Source organism: Schistocerca serialis, chromosome 3 (assembly GCF_023864345.2).
Source record: "Schistocerca serialis cubense isolate TAMUIC-IGC-003099 chromosome 3, iqSchSeri2.2, whole genome shotgun sequence".
NCBI lineage: Eukaryota > Metazoa > Arthropoda > Insecta > Orthoptera > Acrididae > Schistocerca > Schistocerca serialis.
In genome coordinates, this window is record NC_064640.1 from 919,721,078 (window position 1) to 919,742,420 (window position 21,343).

Consider the following 21,343-nt stretch of genomic DNA (forward strand, 5'->3'; position numbering starts at 1 on the left):
AAGTTTTCACTGTTAACACTTCTTTATTTGCCTCAACAATGATTCTCATACCATCAACAAAAACAAATAATTTGGCCTCCTGCTTCAAATAATGTTGTGCATCACTCATTTTTGGATAAACAAGCCATGACTGCTTCCTTTTCCAATCTTTCTTCCCCTAAGAACAAGTCAGAAACTTACAACAAGCATGTCATTGACATAATGGTTACTAGAGATAGACCACCTGGTCTATCTCTAGTAACCATTATGTCAATGACATAATGGTTGTAAGTTTCTGACTTGTTCTTTTTTTCAATAAGAAGTAAATGACTCCAGTTTTGTACTATATATAGAAAACATACATTTTTTGTAACAGGGAGTTCAGGCTCATACAATGAGACACTCTGAATAAGTCTTAGCTATCTCTAACTGTGACTATCTAAATAAGCTCATCAGAGAAAATATTAGTCATTCACTTAAAAGAGCATACTAGCCACTTTGGGGCCCTATGTATTACGCAGAACTGGTACCAGGTGGTCATGTGACTCTCCAGTGCTGATGTAAGTCATGGCAGTGAAATAGTGTGTTTGTGCCACTCAGTTGTATGGAGTTGTTGCAGCAGCATTGGTTGATGTAGAGATGTGCCAGAAGGGCAGAAATGAACTGCCACGTTTGGATGTGCCTGTCACCAAACAGTGAGTTGCCCAATTCGTTGGTGTATCGACATGGATGGTCCATTGTATCTACAAGAAATGGTGAACCACCCACAGTTATATAACATGGTATAAGAACTGTGGTCATAAAAAAGCTCTTAACTAACACAGACTGGAGACAAGTGTTACACCTAGTCACTAACATTGGATTTCCAACCTGACACGAGTTGCTACTATCAGCGAATGTAGGTCAGTCTCACCCCATTTCCAAGCAAACACTGTGAAGCAAACTGAATGCAATACCTGTTTGAAGTAAGATACCTTGCAAACAGCCATTGCTCACAACAGAAAATACAGCTGCATGTCTTCAGTTGCACTACTGCCAAAGAGCTCAACCAAGAAAAAATTGGACTTGTTCTGTTCTGTTTTTTTTTTTTTTTTTCTTTTTTTTTTTTTTTTCCCCCCCCCTCCAGAACATACTTTGGCCATTGGTTTTCTGCACCTCTGTAGATCTAATCAAGAAGCCATTCCTGGGGTTGTGGTTGAGCTTTAGAAGTGGTATATTTTCGTTGCAGGAGTCCCTGGGCACACAATTCACACTCATGATTAAAATCTCGTGTTTGGTCTTTATAATTTAAGGCTGTTATGTTTAGTTGACTTATTACTTAGAATCAGCTGTAAGTAAAGAAAATGTGTAAAGTTTGTCAGTTTTTAGCAAAATATGTGGACAGAAATAGATAGCTAATTTGTTGGTCGAAACATTAGTGGAAGTGATCTTGATAACACTGATTGGCATTCCCTTTTGAGGATCCTAATATTGAAAACGTAGGTGGTGAATTTTACACAGTCAGTTAACAAGTGTAAGTGTTAATAATGCAATGTTATTGAGTGGTGAGTACTTCTAATTAATTACCAATATGGCCAGTGTTGGAGAACAGTCTGAAATGATTTTACCTTATTGTATCTCACAAACTTTTGTTATCTTGTAGGCCTACTTGAATTAGCTGTGGTAATATACTTAAACAGATTACTAGTGAAATGCAGTGATCAAAGTGCTTTACATACATAACTTACCTGTGAAAAGACTCTACTCATAAGCCTTCTGTCAGCAATTTTCATGTTACATAGATTTTATTTTGGGTGGTTGAATGCATCATATTACACAACTGTCTCTTGTGCTAAGACTGAATATCATGAAATGCTCACATCTTCTGGTGTTTGGGATAATTTACATAAGAAATATAACAGACATATCTGGCACATAAAAAATACAATTACTTACTACATTAACATTTATTTATAGCCCTGCTAGTACAAGAAACTTATCACATAACGATCACATTGTCACAAAATGCCCTTCACAAAGGTGACCACTTGGTCACTGAACAGGGCCAGTTGCAGGAGGGACACAGAAAACCACTGTAAACAATCTGTCACTTAGGTGACCATTGAAAGCACAGCATATCCCATCACACAAGCGACCACTGGAATCATGACACCTTCACAGCACACATAACAAACCAGCATGTTACATCTTGAGTCTGTGTGAGCATGCATCATATGTGGGTGCAGCAAAGTTGCAGCAGTGGGGACACTTCTGAAATCTCTGCTTCAGAATCTTTCTGCACCTCCTTAAATTGGTTACACGGTGGGACAAAAATACTGTTGATAAATCTTGGACACTAAAATTGGAGCCTCTATCATGGGGATCCTGTATTATATTTTTATGTAGGTTGGCATGGCCACATGAAAAACAATAAGCCATTTGACATGTCCCTTTTGATTTAATATGAGAATTACACTCCACTAAATGGATAATGTGGTGGCAGAACATAATGGTTTATAAATGGGAATTGGCACCCAGTGTGGAGTTGACTCAGCAGCCCCCTCCTCTCCCTCACCTTTACCCGTACCATTACCAAACCCACAAAAACTTCACATAATTTGTTTGGGGAAACAATCTTTTGATTCAAGTGGCTAAGTAAGCAAGGTATAATGTTAAATATTTTGGAAACAGTTTTTATGAATGGAAACAAGTAAGTAAAATGCATTTATAAATAAAACAATTTAACTGATAATTGAACAAGCAGCACAACTAACCAAAGATCTTCTTAAAGATGGTGACTTTAGTCATTACTGTCTTGTCACTGTACTCAAATACTGATACTGATTGGCTGCCCATTCCAGTCATGGTGGATTTGAATATATGCACACTTGAGGAATGTGCATAATGTACAATCAAATAGTGTAGGTAAGATTATTATCTTAAGTTCCTCGAGGGCGAATGCAGATATTCATGCAACATTCTGGCACAGCTTAAACTACATGTGCAAAAAGGCACATGGTTACAGTTGTCAAAGAAATGATTGTATTCAAGTTAGGGGATTATAAGTATCTTTGTATACTAATTAATTTATCATGTACTAAGCTATTTTTAATTACACTAACAACAGGCTAAGAACAGTAATAAGATTGTTACATTTATTAAGTTTTGTTCTTTCTGGCCACAGAGTTAAATTAAAAATTGAGTTCAATGCATATGTAAAATAGTTGTCTTATATTAATAGAAATTTCTTTCTTGTTTGCCTCACACTGTACTCCTTGTCAATTTTGTATAGCTCAAATATTTGCTTTCAGAAACACATTCATGTTCTCACTAAAACTTTTGTATATTTGACATTACAACAGTAACTATAGACAGCACTTTTAGTTATTATATAATCAAGCACATATTTGCTATGAATGAACTGATTTACAGTGGCAAACTTGTAACTAGTATAATCTTTCTCTAATGGCTGTTTCAGACATTCTTCAGTGGAAAGCTGAACAGGAGAAGGCAAAGAGCAGTAGCTTCTTGAAGCAAGGTGGTGTCAGGCACGTGAAAGGAAACAATGATATTTGAATATCTGGGAAATTAGCTCAACTGAGGAAAAGGTGTAACTTGTTCTGCTGTTTATTTCAGAACAAACTTTGGCCATGAATAGCATATTGGTTTCTGCACCTCTGTAGACCTGATCAGAAAGCCATTGCTGGTGTTTTGGCTGAATTGTTTGAACTTTAGAATTTATATATTCTTGCAACAGGAGTCCCTAGGCACACAATTCACACTCGTGATTAAACTCTTGTGTTGAAATTTTTATAATGTAATGCTGTTACATGTTGTTGACTTATTATTTAGAAATAGCTGTAAGTGAGGAAAATGTGTAGTGTCTGACAGTTTTGACCAAAGATGTGGACAGAATTTGGTTGTAAATTTGTGGGTAGAAACTTTACTGTGAGTGATCATGATAATACTGATTGGAATTCCTGTTTGTAGGCCTCTCATATTGAGAATGCAGTTAGTGAATTTTACACAGTACATTAAGCAGTGTAAGTGTTGATAATGCCATGTTCTTGAGTGGGGAGTGCTTCTAATTAACTGTCAGTATTGGAGAACAACTTGAAATGATTTTACCTTAATGTATCTCACAAATGTCTGTTACCTTGTAGGCCTACTTGAATAAGTTGTGGTGATATACAAAACAATGACAGGTTACTAATGAAGTGCAGTGAACAAAGTGCCTTACAGACTTTACTTATCCATGAACAGGCTCTTTGCACAAGCCTTCTGCGATTTTTAAGATCTCCTTTCAAAAGACATCGTTTTGCAGTGGCTGTATTACATAGATTATAATTGGAGTGGCTGAATGCAGCACATTGCACATTTGCCCCATATGCTAAGACTAAATATCATAAAATACTATCTTCTTGTTTTTGATACATAAGAAGTATGATAGGCATGTTTCAGCACATAAAAGACACAATTCCTTACTAAATTAATATTTATTGATAGCACTGTTGGTACAAGAAACTAATTACATAATAATCACAATGTCATGAAACATCCATCACAAGGGTGACCACTTAGTCACTGTACAGGGCCAGTGTCACAGGAATGACACTGAGAAACACTGTGAACAATCTGTTGCTTAGGTGACCACTCCATGCACTGACATATCCTGTTGAAAAAATGACCACTAATGCATTACACAATCTCTTGCTTGGGTGACCACTGAAACTACACAATAACCCATCACAAAAGCAACCACTGGAATCATGACATTGTCAAAGCATGTATAAAAAACCAGCATTCTCCATCTTGAGTCTGTGTGAGTATGCATTATATGCAGCCCCAGCAAAGTTGCAGCAGTGGGGACACTTCTGAAACATCTGCTGCATAAGCCTTCTGTACCCATGTACCCACATAAATTGGGCATGTTGTGAGACAGAAATACTGTTGATAAAAATTGGACACTAAAATTGGAGCCTCTGTTATTGGAGTCCTCTATTATATGTTCATGCAGCTTGGCACATCCGCACAAAAAGTGGCAAGCCATTTAGCATGTTCCTTTTCATTTAATATGAGAATTACACTGTACTAAGAGGATAATGAGGTGTCAGGACATTACAACAATGGTTTATAAAAGCAAATTGGACTGCAGTGGCTGGACATAGTAACCTCTAACTAACTTCATTTCTTAACTACATTTAGTATGGTGTGGGTCTTCTTTTTGTTTGCTTTCTGAGAGCATGTGCAAACAGGGTGCACACTGGATTTGGCACAGGCAAGGCAGTGTCTGATACAATGAAGCAGCCTGCCTAAGCAGCCAGCAGGGACTCTGGCTTTCACACAGGGCAGATAGTGTAAGGTGTTGTCTCCATGAAAGCTGCATTACTGGGTAACTCCAAGGGTGGGAGTGCTTTTACTCATTTATGACTTGCCTCCAGCCTTGCAGCTGAGCAGTGCTGAGAGGGAGAACATTGTCAGTAGGAGACAAGTACTCTACCATGTTCTGAAGAGTGCCTTCAGCAGAAAAAAACATAGTGCATTCCTAAAGAAACATGGCATGCTGGAAAATAAGAACTTAGCCTCAAGTGCAGTTTTTTACTTTCTGAGAACCTCTGATGTGAGGCTAGCTGCTGGGCATGGAAATGCACAGTTGTTAAATATGCTTGTGATGTCAGAAAGATGGATCATAAGGAGAAGTTATTTGGAAAAGAGAATTTGATCAAAAAGTCACTGGAGTTTTAATGCAGCATGTTTTTTTAGTGGGACTTTTGTTGAAGAAGCAGTCATACCACTGGCGGGCTGAGTACTCTTATACAGCAGTTGGTGGTCATTTCTTATTTGGCAAGAAGGAAACAGGAGATGGTACAATTCAGTCAGAAAATTGGTATTTTGTTCAGGGATAGGGATGAGTGCACAGGGAACAGCTCATCTGCAGACAGAGATGAGGGTGGATCTAGAAGTTTGTCCGAGGCCCAGTGTTGCACTTTCTTCATCCTGTACCTTATAAAGGGACACCTTCCTCTAACATTACTTTTCCTCAACAGAAGTAGTCAATACAAAAAATATCTATGAATTTTTAATAGGTTAATATTATCCCAGCTGTGTTTTTAAAAGAACTTCATATGATTTTGTACACAATGTGTTATAATTGAAGCTAAAATCTGTAAAAAGAAATTACTTTATTTTCGTTGTTACAATCGATATGTACTAGCTCTGAATGTACAGTTGAAATTATTTTCTTTTAGAAACATCTGAAATTACAAAATGTTTGGCACACTTAAAATTTCTGTTCTTATTTACACAATTTGGCACTATTTATTTTGTTAATTTCTGGATTCATTTATAAAATGGTAACATAAATTGATAGATATTCGTTTGTCAAGAAAATTTGTAAACCCTTTGGAATACTGTCATTACCACAGAGTGAAGTAGTAGTGTGCATGCCTCTGATGTGATCAGACATGTTTTTATTTTTGGGCAGAACAATGTAATTTTCAGCGTTGTTGATGTGGAAATTGTAAAGAAAGTGTGATATAGAAAAATGTGAGAGAATGAAATTTTGAGCAAAACAAAAAATACAGTGCAGGTTTACTTCAAATTTATTATGTCAATTGGGACCATGAGAACCTATAATGTCAAAAATTGTAGCTTCAAGAAGCAGCCCCTAGATGTGAAGAACTGGAGCAAACTACAAAAAAAGAAAATAAGTAAAAAGTTTATTGTAAATCTTACTTCTCTCAAAGCTTATTAAAAGAGTTAACCATAAAGACAGTGATGTTCAATCAGCAAATGATGTGAGGGACAGCTAGATTACAACCTCAGAGGGACAGTCATGACACAACGAGTTGCACATCTCATATCAATAGTTCACAATGAGCATTATTAGCAGCACTGGCACCTTAGGGTGACACTCAGTCAGAATTTAGTCAGATCATTGCAATTACCTGTCTCAAGTCCAGCACTGTGTTGGTAGATGTATGCATTTCTCAGTCCGACGATCTGGACTATTATAAGTATCTGGACCAGCAAGAGCATCTATCAGTGGCTCTTGAATGGAGGCTGTGCTGGTGAGATAATGGTGGTAGTTCAGGATTCCAAGAAACCAGTGGAGTACTTGAACAGTTTGTGGGTGCTGAATTTTCTGAAAAGCCTGAAGTTTTTCAGCAAGGGGAGTGATACCATCTGCACAAATCTGGTGTCTCAGGAATGTCATCTGGGGGGGGCACCAAAGGTGCATTTGGAGGGATTAAAGATAACTTCAAAATCGTTTAGCCATTGAAACATTGCTGTCAGGTGTTCACAGTGTTGCTACAGTGAAGGAGAGAATACCCCTGTTGCCAAAAAAGGATGTCACGTAGCACACTGTCAATGAATTGTTGCCGTGTCTGTGCAACATTTCAGAGACGGAATGTAATGTAAAGTATTCCAAGGGGACAAAGGGCATGGTGATGGCTGTTTTGGAATGTCTTTCATGGTGAGTGGTATCTGCATGAATGCCTTCATGTAGTCAAATATACTGAACACTGAACTGCCACTGAGGGCATGGCTGAAGTCATGAAACTTTGGGACTGGATATTTCTCTTGGATGGCGCATGTGTTAAGAGAATGATAGTCGCCACAGGGTCATCTGGATGTATCCTCCTTTGGTAGAAGGTGGAGAGGAGAAGACCAGGGGCCGTCCAAATAGTGAATGATGCCATGTGAACCATGCTGTGGAATTTGGCGTTAGCAGCAGCAAGTCATTCTGGTGTGAGGCATTGCAGACTGTTGAAAGGAGGGCCATGTGTGGTGTGGATATGATTGACTGCGCTATGCTGTACCTCTTGTGGTGCTCCAGGTGGGCATATAATGGCAGGGAAATGATTGAGAAAGTCCTGGTACTGCCCTGCATCACCAATGTAGACAAGCTTCAGCACAAAGGTTTGCACAACATGGTGGGACCTGTCAGTTAAGCAGCCAGAGTCCTTGTCAATGAGAGACAGCAGTGTCAGGGAGGAGTAGAAAATGTGCTAAGAAATCAGCACCAGTGATTGACTCTGAGATATCTGTGATGCTGAAGCTGTGGTGCAGTTCTAGATCTAATTGAATTAGGTAGACACCATAGTAGGTGATGGACGAGCTGTTGACAGCTGACAGCCAAAATAATGTTAGTCTATGCTCTGGGAGCAGTGTGCATGGATAGACACACAGGTCAGACCTAGTGTCTATAAGGAAACACTGGCCAGACCTTCTCTCTGCGATGAACAAGCAATTTGAGGCAACCTGACACCTGTGCGTGCTTACTCGGGTGTGCTACTGGCATTTGGGTGGTTGCACAGTGGGTAGTACAGGAAAGTGTGGGAGTACCAACACATAGTGGGCTGGCCTATGGCACATCATCATTTGTGAGTGTGCAAGTGAGGGTGTGGAAGTGTGGGAACAGCAGCAGGAATTTGAGTTGCCACAGTACTAACACACAGTGAGTTGGTCTAAGACATAACAATGTTCATGAATATGCAGGCAAGGATGCAGCAGTGTGAGAACAGCACCAGGCTGGGCATGAAGTGGAGGAACTTGAACTCTACCAAAAGCAGCTGGAATTCCTGAGTGGCCATTGGGGGGTGCCAAAGTAATATGGTCTGCTGCATGGGAAAGTGGTGTGCTGTTATATTGGAGGTGGCTTTGGTTAGGCTGGTAGTGGCAGGACATGGGGCTGCACAGAGGTCCTTGACCATGGTGTCAATGAGAGCCACTGTTGTTGCAGTGGAAGTATCTGCTGAGTAGCAAAAGTGGTATATGTGTAGCTAGGCAGCCAGTAGAGCCAAAAACATGGAGCTGATCATCTGGAATTGTGCCAATGTCGACCATGCTGCAGAGGCTGTGCATGAGCTCTGATGGAGTTCTGTTGCCAACATCATTGGCGGTAATTGGCCAACATATGCTCTAATTTGGGTACACAGAGAGGCAGCATATGATATCACCCTCAAGGTCCTAGTATAGCTCAGTGGGTTGTGGTGCAGTGATGATGTCAGTGACCTCAGTGGCATAGTGCTGGTCAAGTTGCCTGACAATGTAAGTGTACTTGGTATGCTCCAATGTTATGCCACTGTAGTGGAAGCTGGCCTTGACCTCCTTGAACCAGAGAGCTGGTCATGTAGGCCAGAAAGGTGGTAGTCAGACAGTGAAGTGGGAGACCATGGGATGCAGCTTGCTGGACAATGATGAGATAGCAGTGTCAGCAGTGGTTGTGAGGTCAGTGGAAAGCACATTGTTGGAGGTAATTATGATGTATGCATGTACAAAAAGCAATTAGTCTGTGCCAGCTGGGTATCACCATTTTGGGATAATTTATGAAGAAAGTATAATAGCATGCTCTAACACATAAAAGGCACAACTGCTCACTGAGTTAACATTTACTGATCTCATTGTTGGTACAATACACTAGCCTCATAATGATCACAATGTCACAAAACACGAGTCACAGGGATGATCACTTAGCTACTATACAGGGCCTGTTGCAGGAGCGACCATTGAAAAGCACTGTAAACAATCTAACAATGGAAAATCCAGGATGGCATGTAACAATATTATGAGAAGGAAAGTTGCTACTCAATATATAGTGGAGATGCTGAGTCACAGATAGGCACAACAAAAACACTCTCACAATACACATGCACGTGCGCGCACACACCATGATGGGAGTGGTGACTGGATGGGGGTAAGGAGGAGGCTGTGACGGGGAGGGGGAGGGATAGTATGTTGGGAATGACAGACAGTGAACTGCTGCAGGTTAGACGGAGGATGGGGGGGAGGTGGGAAGAGGGGGGGGGGGGAAGTAGCCGAAAAGCAGAGGAAAAAAAGGAGAGAAATAAAAAGACTGGGTGTGGTGGTGGAATGATGGCTGTGTAGTGCTGGAATGGGAACGGAGAAGGGGCTGGATGGTTGAGGACAGTGCCTAACAAAGGTTGAGACCAGGAGGGTTACAGGAACATAGGATGTATTGCAGGGAAAGTTCCCACTTGCACAATTCAGAAAAGCTGGCATTGGTGGGAAGGATCCATATGGCACAGGCTGTGAAGCAGTCATTGAAATGAAGGATATCATGTTTGGCAGTGTGTTCAGCTTCAGGTTGGCCAACTTGTTTCTCGGCCACAGTTTGTCGGTGGCCATTCATGCAGACAGACAGCTTGTTGGTTGTCATGCCTACACAGAATGCAGCACAGTGGTTGCAGCTTAGCTTGTAGACCACATAACTGGTTTCACAGGTAGCCCTGCCTTTGATGGGATAGGTGATGTTTGTGACTGGACTATAGTAGGTGGTGGTGGGAGGATGTATAGAACAGGTCTTGCATCTAGATCTATTACAGGAGTATGAACTATGTGGTAAGGGATTGGGAGCAGAGCAGGGGTTGTGTAAGTATGGACGAGTATATTGTGTAGGTTCGGTCGACAGCGGAATACCACTGTAGGAGGGGTGGGAAGGATAGTGGTCAGGATATTTCTCATTTCAGGGCACGACAAGAGGTATTTGAAACCCTGGCAGGGAATGTAATTCAGTTGCTCCAATCCTGGGTGGTACTGAGTTATGAAGGAAATGCTCCTCTGTGGTTGGACAGTGGAACTTTGGGAGGTGGTGGGAGACTGAATAGATAAAGCACAGGAGATTAATTTTTGTACAAGGTTGGGAGGATAATTACGGTCAGTGAAGGCTTCAGTGAGACCCTCGGTATATTTTGAGAGGGACTACTCATCACTGCAGATGTGATGACCATGGGTGGCTAGGCTGTACGGAAGGGACTTCTCGGTATGGAGTGGGTGGCAGCTGTTGAAGTGGAAGTACTGCTGGTGGTTAGTAGGTTTGATATGGACAAAGGTACTGATGTCAACATCTAGGAAGATGGCTTTTGGGTTGAGTAGGACCAGATGAAGCAAATGGGGCAGAAGTTGTTTAGGCCTATGATTGTGTAAATCATTCATTATCTTTTAGATAAGCTAAATCATTATGGTTTGAGGGGGGGCAGTGCACAAATGGTTTAATTCATACTTAACTAGAAGAATGCAGAGAGTTGAAATAAGTGGTTCATGTAATGTTAAAACAGCTGATTCCTCAAACTGGGGAGCTATCAAGTACAGGGTCCCACAGGGTTCGGTCTTAGGTCCTTTACTGTTCTTGATATACATTAATGACTTACCATTCCACATTGATGAAGATGCAAAGTTAGTTCTTTTTGCTGATGATACAAGTATAGTAATAACATCCAAAATCCAAGAACTAAGTGATGTAATTGTAAATGATGTTTTTCACAAAATTATTAAGTGGTTTTCAGCAAACGGACTCTCTTTAAATTTTGATAAAACGCAGTATATACAGCTCCGTACAGTAAATGGCACAACTCCAGTAATAAATATAGACTTTGAACAGAAGTCTGTAGCTAAGGTAGAATTTTCAAAATTTTTAGGTGTGTCCATTGATGAGAGGTTAAACTGGAAGCGACACATTGATGGTCTGCTGAAACGTCTGAGTTCAGCTACGTATTCTATTAGGGTTATTGCAAATTTTGGTGATAAGAATCTCAGTAAATTAGCTTACTATGCCTACTTTCATTCACTGCTTTCGTATGGCATCATATTCTGGGGTAATTCATGGTTGAGTAGAAAAGTATTCATTGCTCAAAAACGTGAAATCAGAATAATTGCTGGAGCCCTCCCACGGTCATCCTGCAGACATCTATTTAAGGATCTAGGGATCCTCACAGTAACCTCACAGTATATATATTCACTTATGAAATTTGTTGTTAATAATCCAACCCAGTTCAAAAGTAATAGCAGTGTGCATAGCTATAACACCAGGAGAAAGGATTATCTTCACTATGCAGGGTTAAATCCGACTTTGGCACAGAAAGGGGTAAATTATGCTGCCACAAAAGTCTTTGGTCACCTACCAAACAGCATCAAAAGCCTGGCAGATAGTCAACCAACATTTAAAAATAAATTAAAAGAATTTCTAGATGACAACTCCTTCTACTCATTGGCTGAATTTTTAGATATAAATTAAGGGAGGGGATAAAACCCAGCTTAAACATTAGTGTCATGAAATATTTTGTGTAATGTAATATCTTGTACAGACATCTTTTATTAACCTGACACATTCCACATCATTACAAAGTGTCGTATTCATGATCTATGGAACAAGTATTAATCTAATCTAATCTAATCTAATCTGGAGGAATGTGGATAGGGTGTCCTCACCTTTGATCCAGACAGCAAAGATGTCATTAATGAATTTGAACCAGGTGAGGGGTTTAGGATTCTGGGTTTTTAGGAAGGATTCCTTTAGGTGTCCCATGAATAGGTTTGCATAGGATCATGACACATGAATGCCCATAGCCATACTCCCGATTTGTTTTTAGGTAATGCCTTCTAAGGAGAAGTAATTGTGGGTGAGGATATAGTTAGTCAAGGCGATTATGGAAGAGGTTGATAGTTTGGAATCTGTCGGGCATTGGGAATCAATATCAGTAAGGATATGAGCACTAAGAATGTTAGTGTACAGGGAGGTGGTATCAGTAGTGACGAGCGGGGCACCGTGTGGTACAGGGACGGGAACTGTGGAGAGTCGATGGAAGAAATGTTCGGTATCTTTTACGTAGGAGGGTAGGTTCCAGGTAATAAGTTGAAGGTGTTGATCTATGAGAGCAGAGATACCCTCAGTGGAGGCAGAGTAACCAGCCACAATGGAGCGTCCTGGGTGGTTAGGTTTATGGACTTCAGGAAGCACGTAGAAGATAGGAGTGCAGGGAGTGGTAGGGGTGAGTAGAGAGATGGACTCTGGGGAGAGGTTCTGGGATGGGCCTAAGGATTTGACTAGTGACTGGAGATCTTGCTGGACTACTGGAATGGGATCACTGTGGCAAGGTTTGTAGGTGGAAGTATCTGACAGTTGGCAGAGTCCTTCAGCCAGGTAATCCTTGCGGTTCAAAACAACAGTGGTGGAGCCTTTGTCCGCAGGTAGGAGCCTAAGGTCAGGTTGCAATCAGTTTTTAGATGGTGGACTGCAGTTATCTCTGCAGATGTATGGTTAGTTTGCATGTTCAGGGATTTGTGGAATGATGGTGAGGCAAGGTTCAAGGTTAAGAAATTCTGTAAAGTCAACAGAGGGTAGTTTGGGGGCAGTGGGGGTGGATCACAGATAGATGGACGAGTGGCTCATACCCCTGTAATAGACTACATGCAAGACCTGTCCCATATATCCTCCCACCACCACCTACTCCAGTCTGGTCACCAACATCTCCTAGCCTATCAAAGGCAGGGCCACCTGTGAAACCAGTCATGTGGTCTACAAACTAAGCTGCAACCACTGTGCTGCATTCTATGTAGGCATGACAAACAACAAGCTGTCTGTCCACATGAATGTTCACCAACAAACTGTAGCCAAGAAACATTTGGACCAACCTGTACTGAACATGCTGCCAAACACGATATCCTTCATTTCAATGACTGATTCACAGCCTGTGCCATATGGAATCTTCCCACCAACACCAGCTTTTCTGAACTGCACAGCTTGGAACTTTCCCTGCAACACATCTTATGTTCCCGTAACTCTCCTGGCCTCAAACTAGTCATTGTCCTCAGCCATTCAGCCTCTACCCTGTTCCCATTCCAGCACTACACAGCCGTCATTCCAACACCACACCCAGTCTCTTTATTTCTCTCATTTTATTTCTGTGCTTTTCCACTACTTACCCCCCCCCTCCCCACCCCCCACCCCTTTCCCAACTCTCACCCCTCCTCCATCTAACCTTCAGCACTTCACTATCTGCCATCCCAACTGCACTATCCCACCCCCTCCCCGCCACACCCTCCTCCTTACCCCCACCCAGTTGCCACTCCCATCATGTGCTGGTGCTGCTGATCACAGTGTGGTTTCAGTTGCCTGAGACTGCCCATCATACAAGCATCCACTAATGCATTACAAAATCCATCACTTGTGTGAATACTGAAACCACAGCATACTCCATCACACACCAGACCTGTGGAATCATGACACTGTCATAGCACACATAAGAGATCAACATGTTCCACTTTATGTCTGTGTATTATGCATTATATGCAGATCCAGTGAAGTTGCAGTAGTGGGGACACATCTGAAACCTCTGTCCCATAATTCTTTAAGAACTGTGCACCAAACTAGCAACATCTATCATTGGGATCCTGTATTATATTTTTGTGTGCATTGGCTGTCTGCATATTAGCAGCACCACACTGTGGCCAACTGTGTTAGCTTGCAGTTGACTAACTGTGCTGGCAGTGCCACTTATTGGCTTGTGCTTTAAGTTCAGCAAATCATGGAACTGTGGTTGGCTGAACTGTGCATTAGCTAGTTGCAGTCACTGCAGGTTCATTGAAGACACAAGTAATGGCACTAAATTTAACACTTAACACAAATAGGTGCAATGTGCACATTTGCTCCATTGGAACGTCAAAGGAAGGGTCTAATACTTTGATATTTCATTGCAAAGAATAGGGCCATATGTCAAATCTTAAAGCATTACAGTGATAAAGTGTAATTCAATATAAAAGTCACAATAAATTGTCTCTATGTTCCCTTTTTGTTATCACAAAATATGAATGTCCATACAATGTGTCTTTATAACATCTCACCTGGCACTCCTGGGCGGCGGGTTGATTGTTGACAGAGAGATGTAGTGCACAAATATGGCAGGTAGAGGACTGTAGGTGAGGGTGGAGACCACACAGCAGTGTGGGTAGATCTTGGTGTATAGCTGCAAAATACAATGGGGATGCAGAGGTGCAGTGGCTGGTGGTACATGCTGGGATAATAAGAAAGTCGCTAGTGTAATAAGGGTTCCTTCCCTTCTGATTCATATACTTCACAAGTGACAGAAAAGTTAATTTGTTCTACCACTAGTAATATGAAACTAAGTTTTGACCATTGAGTACAAAAATACTGGCACTGAACTCAAGAATTCCTTTAAAAATTACTTAACATGAATAATCTTACAACTATCTTTACATGTATAAGGCGGGAGGGGTCCATGCTTCACTGACTTGTAAGATTGCCTTGCGACTAGCACTCAGGAACAACAGGTTGAGATGGCTTACAGAAACATTTACAATAACCTCTTTTGTTTGAAAACCACAGGATAACACCATGTTGCGCTAGGGATAGAGGAGTGGAAGTGCTTCTAGACAATGTCACAGTCAATGCATATTTCTGCCAGTGCTTATCATCAATGTGTGTGACAGCACAATTCACACTAATTTGTCCTTTTTCCTGGATAGTTAGCTTATGTATGAATGTGGCAACTGCTTGTCTGTAAAGTTAAGTAGCAGCACCCAACTGTTGTGGAAACTCACCACTAAAGGTAGGTCCATTAGATACAATAGAAATGGTTTCACACTAATGTTAGAGTTGCATTCCAACTTCAGTGGGTAGTTTAAAGGATGGAGTGATAATGTCACAGTGGGAGCTACTGAATAGCAGTCCATTTCTGGTTACAGATACATGATAAGTTTGTGGCACCAGGATATGGTTGCAGCAGACTGAGATAATACTTACCACTTTGGGCACATAGTACAGCCTGCTGTTACTGAGAGGGATGAATATGTGTGATTGCAATGTAGTCAAAATTTGAAGGCACTGAGGTTTGGTAAACTCAGCTAACATAAGAGCTATCTCACAGCTGAGTGCATCTGATTGAACTGTTAGATCAGAAAACAAATAATTCTTTGTTTGGAAACATTGACGCAACTTGAAAAACAATTAAGGTGGCATGTGTTTGCTGGTCCAGCTAAGTAACCATTGTTCTGCCAGGTAATTAATTTTTGTAATGGTTCCCGCTCAACAGGGAATGTATGTAACTGGTAACATTCAAATTCACAGGTGGTTCAGGTGTAAGTAGTTTTATTTGCACTAAGATCTGTCGTTAAGGTGGATTATTTCCACATGTGCAGTGTTTGGTGTGTGGTGATTTTACGATGGATCTGCGAATAGAACAGTGCGTGTATATCAAATTATGCGTGAATCTTGGGAAAAGTGCTATGGAGGCCCTTGCAATGATTCAACAAGTGGTTGATGGCAGAGCATGAGCCATACCCATGTATTTGAGTGGCATGCTTGGTTCAGTGCCAGGCGTACAGACGTCGAAGATGATGCTCACACTAGAAGGCCCATTAGCTGCACAATGCCAGACATTGTTGCCAAACTTCAACAATTGGTATGTGTGGATTGACATCAAACCATTCAAGACCTTGCGGATGAAGTGGGTATTGGTTACAAAACATGTTAATGAATGTTGACTCATGAATTTGGCATGCATCGTGTCGCCACAAAATTTGTGCCAAGGATCTTCACTGCTGATCAGAAGGAACAGCACATTGAAGTGTGCATGGACCTTCGTCAGACCACATCTGATGAGCCAACCTTCTTGTCATGGGTTATCACTGGCAACGAGAGGTGGATTTACAGTTATGGCCCAGAGACAAAGCAACAGTCATCCCAGTGGAAGAGCCTGGGCTCTCCAAGACCCAACAAAGCAAGGCAGATGAAGAGTGTGATCATCATTTTCTTTGATACCAAGGGAATTGTGCACAAAGAATTCATCCCACCCAACCAAACAGTGAACAGTGAACAGTGAACTCCGTGTACTACTGTGATTTTTTGTGATGACTCCGTGAAAACGTGCAGCGACGACAGCCCGAACTTTGGCATCACGGGAACTGGCTGCTGCATGATGACAGCACGCTCTGTCACACATCCTTGCTCACCAGGACCTTTTTGGCAAAAAACAACATGGCGGTTGTACCCCACCCACTGTACTCGCCAGATTTGGCACCTTGCGACTTTGCGCTATTCCCAAAACTGAAACTCAAGTTGAAAGGCCATTGGTTCGACACTCTAGAGAGGATTCAAGAAGCATCACTGGTGGTGATAAACACCCTCAAAGAACAGGACTTCTAGAAAACGTTTGACCTGTGGCAGAAGTGCTGCGACCGGTGTGTACATGCGGATGGGAACCACTTCAAGGGTGATGGTGATCATTAGTCCAAAGGTAAGGTTTTCAACAGATGGCAGCACCAGTCCTAAAATTTTTGGATAGCACCTCATATTGTTGTATCATCCTAGTGATAACAGTTTGAATGTGTTAAATGGAGGCAAGCAGATTGTCTTCTAGATGTGTGTGTCATATATGTTAGCAGATGAGCTTGTCATGATTACTATTTGAAATGGCAGTAGCGTATTGCATAGCGGTGTACCCATCATTTGGTGTTAGCATGGTCAGGGGTCCCAAACACAGTTTTAAGTACAGATCCTTCTGCTTTAAACCACACTCTATTTATATGGTGGGGTGGAACAGCATCAGCAATGCTGTGTAACTGTTCACATTCATTATTAACCAGTTTAATTACATCCTGTTGAGACAGGTTGCTTAGTGTTGTCTAAAGCATGCTCACATTTTATCAGTTTCTCTGTCACAGATTGCAGTTTAGCCTCTTCATTATGGAATGGTAAAAATTTGATTTCTATAAGGATTACAGCTTGATGCAGTGTATGCAGCAGATTGCTTACACATTCATATAACACTCCTGATTGGGACAGCTGAATATGGAATGACAATAACCCAATAATGGTGGTTAAACTGAGAATTATTATACCACACCTCAATGTGATGTGCTCAGTAGAAGATAGAAACTCACACAGCAGGTAATAGGAGAATGGTAGTGCAGGCAACACATGAGTTCACAGGCAGACACACTTGTTAAAGCATGTTTCAAAGCCAGACTACCCCTTGCACATTACTTTCGAGAGCAACCAAGAGTCTTGTCCACAAATGGCCAGCATCGTAAACAATGCACTGTTATGGCAGCAAAGTAAAAGATGCCCATATTTATTCATGAGACACATTTATTCATGAGACTGTGTAGTTCCAAAGAACATGAAAGTATATTGTTGACATATCAATCTTCAAGCAAAGGAATTATCGCGGCCACATGCCAGTGACAGCAAACTTGACAGGTGACACACACATTGCTACTATTTCCTTGTAGTGGTACTGGTATGCACAGGGAGTGAGAAGGAAGAGAGGAAGGGGCATTAGCCCCAACTTTAATGATGGCTGCTACTGTGGCACATAAAGCTTGGTGGCACACGTTGCGTATGTATTTCATAAACTCACTCAATGCCTTAAAAACAGCTAAAAATCTCTGTATCAGTAAACGCCAATGAGGTTTATGATGTACAAGCAAACTATGTAATTTACCAACTCTATGTATGAAAACTCTTTTAATGAATGGGGCAATCTGTTCATTCACTTCTACTAAACCTAATTGTTGTGTTTGTGTAACTGTGGATAGGATCATTCTTTTAGTGTTGATAGAAGTGTGTTGCATGTATGAAGAGTGTTTAAGGAGCATGAAAGGTGGCATGGTTATAATTGTCAAAATGAATTAAATACTTCACTGCTGTGATATGCAAATGATCAGCTTTTCAGAGCATTCACGCAAGGTTGCCGCCAGTGGCGACACCTACAACATGCTGACATGAGGAAAGTTTCCAACCAATTTCTCATACACAAACAGCAGTTCACCAGCATTGCCTGGTGAAACGTTGTTGTGTTGCCTCGTCACGTTTCTGACTTTGATAAAGGTCGGACTGTAGCCTATCGTGATTGTGGTTTATCGTATCGTGACATTGCTGCTCACGTTGGCCGAGATCCAATGACTGTTAGCAGAATACGGAATTGGTGGGTTCAGGAGGGTAATACAGAATGCCGTGCTGGATCCCAATGGCCTCGTATCACTAGCAGTCGAGATGACAGGCATCTTATCTGCATGGCTGTAACGGATCGTACAGCCATGTCTCGATCCCTGAGTCAACACATGGGGACGTTTGCAAGGCAACAACCATCTGCACAAACAGTTCAACGACGTTTGCAGCAGCATGGACTATCAGCTCGGAGACCATGGCTGTGGTTACCCTTGATGCTGCATCACAGACAGGAGCGCCTGCGATGATGTACTCAACGACGAACCTGGGTGCACAAATGGCAAAACGTCATTTTTTCAGATGAATCCAGGTTCTGTTTACAGCATCATGATGGTCACATCCGTGTTTGGCGACATCGCGGTGAACACACCTTGGAAGCTTGTATTCGTCATCGCCATACTGGTGTATCACCCGGCGTGATGGTATGGGGTGCCATTGATTACACATCTTGGTCACCTTTTGTTCGCATTGACGGCACTTTGAACAGTAGACGTTACATTTGAGATGTGTTACGACCCGTGGCTCTACCCTTCATTCAATCCCTACAAAACCCTACATTTCAGCAGGATAATGCATGACCGCATGTTGCAGGTCCTGTACGCACATTTCTGGATACAGAAAATGTTCAAGTGCTGCCCTGGCCAGCACATTCTTGAGATCTCTCACCAAATGAAAACGTCTGGTAAATGTTGGCCAAGCAACTGGCTCGTCACAATACGCCAGTCACTACTCTTGATGAACTGTGGTATCGTGTTGAAGCTGCATGGGCAGCTGTACCTGTACACACCATCCAAGCTCTGTTTGACTCAATGCCCAGGCATATCAAGGCCATTATTACAGGCAGAGGTGGTTGTTCTGGGTACTGATTTTTCAGGATCTATGCGCCCAAACTGCATGAAAATGTAATCACATGTCAGTTCTAGTATAATATATTTGTCCAATGAATACCCATTTATCATCTGCATTTCTTCTTGGTGTAGCAATTTTAATGGCCAGTAGTGTACATTTGTGTCTATCCGACTTTTATTTGGCAGTTCTAAAAATGGTTCAAATGGCTCTGAGCACTATGGGACTTAACATCTGAGGTCATCAGTCCCCTAGAACTTAGAACTACTTAAACCTAACTAACCTAAGGACATCACACACATCCATGCCCGAGGCAGGATTCGAACCTGCGACCGTGGCAGTTCTAATACTTATCCCAAGACAATGTGTGATTACAGCAAGAAGATGTGGGACTGCAAGAAGAGGATCAGCTAAAGAATAGGAAGCTTCTGGAATTTATAGCAGAGGGAGTCAACATTGTGACACCCATTAAAGGATTAGTGTGCTCAGCACTACAAATGACAGGTATAACCTTCTAAATGTGTTGCAGTAATGGACAGATAATGTCTGCTCACTTTCTCTGCATATGCAAACATATAAAAAGCTGAAAACTAAATACATACAACAAAATTCATGCAACAGCTTGTAGGCTACAAATAGGCAGTGTGATGCCATGCAGCTGGCAAGCATTTGATTGAGGTACATGGCCCTGTTCCCTAGAAGAGAAATTTAGCAAACTCATCTGGATGGCAATCACTCTTGACAGTGCAAAAAAGATGTCTAAAATTAGTGGTGTTTCACCAAAGCTCATACTGAGTGAGCTACATGTGTTACCCAGCTATCATAAGTGCAATTATACGCAGGCAGCTAGTAAAATAGCTACCACTAGGAGAATGGGAAGATTGGTCTCTTCTTTGTCACCAAGAACAAGGAAACTATATCTCTGGAGTGGAAATCTCTGCCAAAAACATACCAAGGGAATATAATAGAGTGTATGAGTAGATTACAACAGAAGAGTGTACTAGGAATAACTGCCATAATCGACTGGGAACCTCTGTGTTCACCCGACACATTTCACCATTATCAAGTTCCTGGAGGACCTCGATTCTGTGTGATAACTGTAGCTGCATTAGTAATACATTACTCCTAATCATGCAACAGTAGCATGTGAGGATGCCAATACACAATCTAGACTATGCCTGTGCTGGTGGAACCTGTTTCTTCTTCCATAGCACTGTCCTATAACAGCCAGTGGTTTGTCTCTAGGCTGATATATCAGAGGCTGAGGCTGAGGTGCTACAGCACTCCATTGACAAGGTTTTAACTATCAAAGAGAATTATCACAAGAGTATCTGGTAGTTGTATTTCTGTGCTGACAGAGGAAGTCAAACATATGATTTGACAGGGGCCTTTCTAAAGGTGGAGTGAACTTTCTAGTTTTAACTTTCTTTACTGCAAGTTTGTGTAATAGAACCCAGTTGCATGACTGATACAGAGGCAGTAGTGCTCCTTTATTTTTCCTCTGTACTTGTTTGGCTGTTGCCTTCATATTGTTACATTGGACTTGACGTCAGATTCCTTTAAGTCTGTGTGCTAAGCTTCTCATTTCTTTTGAGTCTACACCCAGTAGTAGCTTATCTATCTCAAAGGGAGAGCTCATTGGATGATGACAAACTACCTTGAGTGGGGTGTACCCTGTTGACTCGTATTCTGCTACTTTAAGGTGCTGTATGAAAGGAATGTATCTGACCATTGGAGTGTGTTTGACTGATGTAATAGTTTGACATCTTG

At 41.5% G+C, this 21,343-nt stretch overlaps 1 long non-coding RNA gene across 1 annotated transcript in view; it reads right to left on the reverse strand.

Annotated features, from left to right (window-relative positions):
* Nucleotides 1-4,447: 4,447 nt before the first annotated feature.
* LOC126471178 (uncharacterized) overlaps nt 4,448-21,343 on the reverse strand; it is a 55,809-nt gene continuing 38,913 nt past the window's right edge. Inside the window, exons 4-5 of the long non-coding RNA XR_007586303.1 lie at nt 14,602-14,723; nt 4,448-4,630 (exon numbers count right to left, since the gene is read on the reverse strand). This is a non-coding gene — a long non-coding RNA (uncharacterized LOC126471178). The remainder of the gene's footprint in view (nt 4,631-14,601; nt 14,724-21,343) is intronic.